This window comes from Pinus tabuliformis, chromosome 3_2 (genome assembly GCF_031772625.1).
Source record: "Pinus tabuliformis cultivar Carrire ecotype Pingquan chromosome 3_2, CPIR1, whole genome shotgun sequence".
Lineage (NCBI taxonomy): Eukaryota > Viridiplantae > Streptophyta > Pinopsida > Pinales > Pinaceae > Pinus > Pinus tabuliformis.
The window spans coordinates 790,621,809-790,628,365 of record NC_142302.1 but is presented as its reverse complement, the minus strand read 5'-3'; the positions used below and the strand labels follow the sequence as shown (position 1 = coordinate 790,628,365).

The 6,557-nt window shown below is 36.9% G+C and overlaps 1 pseudogene; it reads left to right on the top strand.

Moving 5' to 3' along the window:
* Window positions 1-434: 434 nt before the first annotated feature.
* LOC149182974 (glutathione S-transferase DHAR3, chloroplastic-like) lies at window positions 435-4,017 on the top strand (annotated as a pseudogene).
* Window positions 4,018-6,557: the final 2,540 nt, after the last annotated feature.

Genomic DNA, 6,557 nt, shown 5'->3' with positions numbered 1-6,557 from the left:
GTCGATCATCTACCCTTTTAATGTCTGTCTAACATTTGTGCGCAAATTTTTAAGCCACTCTCCACTTGACATCTGTGCCCACCTTTTAAGCCAAGGTTCCGAGAGAGTCCGTTTGAATGTTTTGCAGAATTTATGGCATTGGACATAAAACTTATGGTGCACGATTGGATTTCTTTCCAACATTCTTCCGAGCTGCATTACAGTGCATATGAGGGTCTCTCAGAGACAAACACGTCGAGAGGTCTTTGGAAGGAACCCAGAGTTTCTTATTTTAGAATTTATGTGATGGGGATTAGATTGTACAATGAATTCATTTGTTATTTGCATTTCATATATGGGGATTTGTGGTGCAGAGTGATGTTTCACTAATGAGTGTCATAAAAATGGGGAGGATGGAAACGTATGAGAGTGAGGTCTATTTATAGAAGTCAGAGATGGCTATGATATCCATGCTTAGTGTAGCTTCCACTTCATCTCTCGCTTTAGAAAAAAATCTACGTTGCGACTCTCTAGAATCACTAGCATTGTATCATAGAGCCTTTAATTGTGGTCTTGGGCACCCATTTGTTTGGTAAGAAAGGGGTTAGATATAGGGTCTTGCCTCAGACGAGGAAGATTTACAGTACACGAATTGTGAGCATGGCTGAAGCAGTGGAAGTCTGTGTCAAGGCTGCCATAGGTGCACTTGACAAACTTGGGGATTGTAAATAATTTTTCCTGTCATGTTCCCTTGTTTTAGCAGAAATATTCAATCTTGCATTTCCTGTTTTGTTCGGTTTCTATTTCTTCTTTATTTGTAAAACAATTTGTGGTGTATTGATGCATTTTGGGCATTTTAATGTATGAAGTAAAGCTTAATGTATTGAACACATCTTTGCACAGGTCCCTTGGTGACTGTAAGTAATTTTCCTGTCATTTTCCCCTTTTTTAGCAAAATGATTCAATGTTGCATTTCCTGGATTTTATTTCATCTTTATTTGTCAAACAATTTGTTGTCTACCAGTGCATTTCAGGCATTGTAATGTATGAAGTAAAGCTTAATGTATTGAATACATCTTTGAGCAGGTCCCTTCAGCTAGATGGTTTTGCTTACTTTCAAGGAAAAACAGGTCCCATCCAACATGAAGTTCATTGATACTAGTAACAAACCTGACTGGTAACTTTATGGTTTTGAGGCCCATATATTATTTTTCATTTTCATTGTAGGCCATTTCTTTATGGCTATGGTTCAAACCAATTACAAGTGTGAGACTATGCCTATGTTTATGTGGGAAATTAGGGGGAGCTAAGTTGAAGATGTTAGTGCACAGGTTTTTGCATATGAACCCTCAAAGAAAAGTTCTTGTCATCAAGATGGATTATAAGTGGATTCCAGACTCTAATGTTATAACCCATATATTGGAGGAAATGTACCCGAAACCACCTTTGGCAACCCCACCTGAAAAGGAAATTGTGTATGTATTCTCAACCGTTTTCAATATTACATTTTCCCCCATAATCTATAAGTTAATGATGGAATTATGGATCTATTGCTTTAGAAGTGAAAATGATGTCACAACCCAATCAAAAAACAACCCAAAAAATCTATGTACCATTTTTTGCTCCATAAAACAACCCAAAAATATACATACATCAAAATATTGTTCCAGATTCCATAACTGCAGATAGAGTATTATTGTGGGTAAGATCACTGCAACGTGATCAATATAACAACCAAGAAATGAATCAAGTCCGCTCTAATGATTTTGCTACACAACATTTACTGGGGAGGGCCAACAACTGAGTCCTTTCATATAACTCTTGTGTATTAATTTCTCCCAAGTTTGCTGAAAATGCATCTGCTGTGTTTGTTTTTGCACTTGCTATTATTGTTCTCACTCGCTGCTCCTTTGGGATACTTCTAGGTTAGAAGATGTATCACCATCTACGATAGACTGAATAATTGCTCCCAACTGCTCCTTGAAATCTGAGTCTGCAATTTGTTTATTTTTTTTACTTTATCTGTCATCTATGATAGACTGATTAATTGCTACAAACTACTCCTTGAATTTTGGGTTGGCAATTTATCAATTTTTTTGGTATCATAACCAAATATTCATGCCACTTGAAGCCAGATATTCATATGATATATGGCTTTAATTTGCTCTACCATTCTCTTTATCCAACTGTTACCAACATAGACGTTCATGGTGCTCACTACCCATCTTTATAAACTATATATTCATTGTTGCATGAATTACTACCATTAAGATTTCCTCACTTTGGTTGCTTTCACAATGCCTTTCAACAAAATTTTTATATTCAGAGGCAGACATAGAGTGTGAGAAACTCTTCGTCTATTATTCTTCAATAGCCATTTCAAATCTTAACAACTGCATCTATTATTCCTCAATAACCATTTCAAATTTTAACAGTTGGCCGGTAAGGATAGTTGCTTCCAAACAAAGACTCATTTTTCTCCACAACATTAATTTAGGAGGCCTAAAATCTGAGTCCTTGCATATACACCCTTGTGTATTAATGTCTCCTTAATTTCCTGAAAATATTTCTACTTCGTTTGGGTTTGTAACTACTACTGTTGTTCCCACCATATGCTATTTTTGGATATTTGTAGCTTCGAAGATGCATCTTCCTATATGATAGATTTATTAATTGCTGCAAACTTCTCCTTAAAATTCTTGATTGGGCAATTTGTCATCATGTTTTTCCTTCACTGTGGTTAAAGGATTTATCCTTCAGCATACCCATATCGTTTATGTTACTTGAAGGTATAGATCTTATGATATATCTCTAATTCACTCTTCTATTAAATTTATTTCAACATAAGTTGCGAGAACACGCAGCAGAGTGGGAGTGTCATTTACCAAAAAACATCATAAGATTTTATTTATATTATATTGCATTTGCATTCAAAAGAGGCATGTAGAATGCTAAACTAGTTACCCCAGGGCAACCACCTTGAAGCCATCACTTGTATGCATAGGACCACAATACATAAGGCTGAACAATTATACACCACTAAAATTTAAATTTGTCAATATATATGGTGTACATATTTAAAAATGCATTCCTCATATTATTTTAACAATTTAAAAAATCTATCGCCCTATCTTTGCACCTTTTGCGGCAATTGCTAGTAGAACAGATTGGTGATACTCCGCACTACCAACACTCCAGGGGAATGAAAACCACCAACACTTTTGAATGAAGATTCATTCTACTCAACCTCTCTTCATTGAACTCATTTTCTCATGCTTCCCAACTCATTATTTTAATAAGTGTTGACATTATGACACAGGTTTGGCGCTATGAAACAGTTGTTGTCCTTGATGGAAACTCACTCAAATGACAGATCACAGTTCAGAATGAATGAAAAAGAGATATATGCAGGTTCCTCTTAACCAAGTCATTTATACACGCGGGTTCAACGATCATAAGGTGCGTATACGTATGCGTGCACTTTCATGCAAGGAAAAGCACATACATGTGGGAAAACTTATTTTTGGTCCATGGTATTTAGTCCTTGGTATTTGGACCTATGGTTCTGGACCATGGTATCTCGTCCGATGTGTTGAACCCCGGTATTGGGTCCATGGTATTGATTCTCTATGGTTTTGGACCATGGTTTGAGTAAGTCCTAAGACTATAAAAAGGGAAGGAGATCATTTGGAAAAGGTATTCACTTAAGCATTGAATATCTTATCAAGAGCAAGATCTGGAATAAGGTTATGGTGCATAGCTGGATCTGAACCAAGGAGGAACCTAAGCGCAAGAAGAATGATAAGTTCTATTGTTGGGTCAAGATCTTAAGGCTTGAATAGTAGTATCTTTGTGTGATTTTGATCTGTTATGTTTTGCGCATGACTTGATCTATAAATTTGATAATCTAGGTATAACTCATGTCTGAATAAGTGAATAGGGTAAATTATATTTTATTGATGTGTATGTAGGTTCTCCACAGCAGAGGCGTGTATACACGCTGGTTCACTAAGTCAAAGCAGCGTAGACGCTGGTTGATCTTAATATAGAAGTGTATGTACGTAGGTTATACATATTGAAGTAGCATACGTCTCATGAAATATGTTTTAGCTACTTCTATTTATTGTTGTAGTGTTCTGGGTTTAGGATTGGTTTCCTGTTACTGTCAATGTAGTATGGTTACAACATTCAGAGAAGTAATTATTTGATTTAGTTTTGATTGAAGAAAAAGAGATTGGTTGTTGTAGATGTATTTGATGTTGGATTATTGTCATTGATGGATCCAGTCTGAAAATTTATGAAACGTGACCCCTGGAAGAAAAGAGAAGGTTGTAGCCTTCTGTAGGTTAGCACCTACATACTAGTATATCAGCTAGTACAAGAGCTAAGGAGGTTGTAGCTCCCTTCCAGGAGAAGCTGGAAAATGAGAGAAGGTTGTAGCCTTCTGCACGTAGAAGCCTGCGAACTGGTATAAGACTGCACTAGTATATATCCATTGTAAAAAGAAGTTTCTAAAGAATATAGAGATGAATTGCAGTAGGTGGTTTTCACCCACATTGGGTTTCCACCTTATATCTTGTGTTCTTGTGGGTGACTGTCTGTTCTGTTTTACTATTCCTGGTTACTGGTTATATGGTTCCGACACACAAATTAATGATCAACATCTGAGGAATAAATTAAATTATAAGTCTGCAAGTTATACACAAGTTTCCTTAACTGTAGTTGTGTATATAGGACGTTTTCACTAAATGAAGTAGCATATGCAAATCTGATTATGAAATGAAAAATAATTGACTTAATAATACTGATTCACCCCCCCTCTCAGTATTATTTCCAGCAATTGGTATTAGAGCAGGTCCTTTAGAAGAAGCTTGATCGCTTGAAGGAAGATCTATCATTATGAGCAACTATGAAAAAGAGGCATCAATCAGGCCACCAATCTTTGATGTGAGCAACTTTGTCTATTGGAAGGTAAGAATCACAACCTATATTCAATCTCTTGGTACAGAAGTTTGGGATATCATGGAAGCAAGATACACATTTCCATCAGCAACTCCTACAGATATGGCTGGTAAGAAGCTAGTCCGAAACGTTGGTTTCATTTTGAAGAAATATGGGATGGAGGATTGGAAACCGGTATGTACCCCTATGGTAATAGGATGCAGCCTCAGTGCAAATGATGAATCAGCAGTAGTGCATCAACCAACCTATAGATCAATGATTGGAAGTCTGCTCTATCTAATAGGTACCCGACTAGACATCATGCATGCAGTTGGAATAGTCGGAAGATTTCAAGCAAATCCAAAGGAAACTCATCTTCAGGCAGTCAAAAGAATTTTCAAGTATCTTCAAGGAACTCAAAATTATGGCTTATGGTATCCTAGAGATACAGATCTCACACTTCATGCATATACAGATGCAGATTGGGCAAGAAGCATGGATGATAGAAAAAGCACTAGTGGTGGTGCATTCTTTATGGGTTCCAGATTAGTATCTTGGTTCAACAAGAAACAAAGTTCAATTGCATTATCTACAGCTAAGGCAGAATATGTGGCTACTGCATCTTGCTACGCACAACTCCTTTGGATGATGCAAACATTGCAAGACATTCAAATCACTTGTATTCCACCTATCTCCATTTTTTGTGATAATACAAGTGCAATCAGTATTTCAAAGAATCCAGTCATGCATTCGAGGACCAAGCACATACCTATCAAATATCATTTTCTTCGAGAACAAGTTCTTGAACAAAAGGTCAAATTAGAGTATGTTCCCTCCAAGGAACAAGTTGCTGATATAATCACCAAACCACTGCCCAAGGAGACATTTGAATGTCTTAGACAGAGGATGGGAGTAGGCGATGCATCATCTTGCTGTTGAAATTATCTATTTCAGATAACAGTGGTTGTACGTGAGTTTCATGAAGTGTATCCGCATACATAGGCAGGTGTCTATGGATACAATCACATATATTATGGTTTGAAGACAAATAGTGGGGACAGACTCAGGATGAAAAAAGTTGGATATGGGTCTGACAGAGAGCATCTGGCATAGGTTTAGGGGGAGCATATAATTCTAATAATGCATTGTTGGCATTATCTTAGAAGATCATGGTTCAATTTCACAGCTATTTTTCTTTCAGATGGATCAGGTGCAAAAGGATATCATGGTTGCTAGTTTTAATGATGATTGGCAGATGTTGCTGATGACTATCATAGTCTTGTCTTAAATATTTAGTCTTTATGTCATGTATTCCTTTATTATCAAGGTCATGTAACGGCCTATGTTGGTTTCTCCACTATGCCTGGGATGAATGATGTAATATTCTTCTTTTATCATGTGTAAACTTTTGGTGTATCCCCACTTGGTTGGGTGGATGAGTCAATATTGGTATATCCCCACTTGGTTGGGGGATGGATGTATGTATGAGTCTTTGGTGATAGGAAGGTCATTTATGATGTATAAAGTAATGTTTCTTCTTGTAGAGCATCTTCTTACAGACCTTGCCTATAGTCAGGGGGAGCATGGACAGCACCGCAGAGTAGAGATTTATGTACTCAGGGGGAGCATAACCCTTT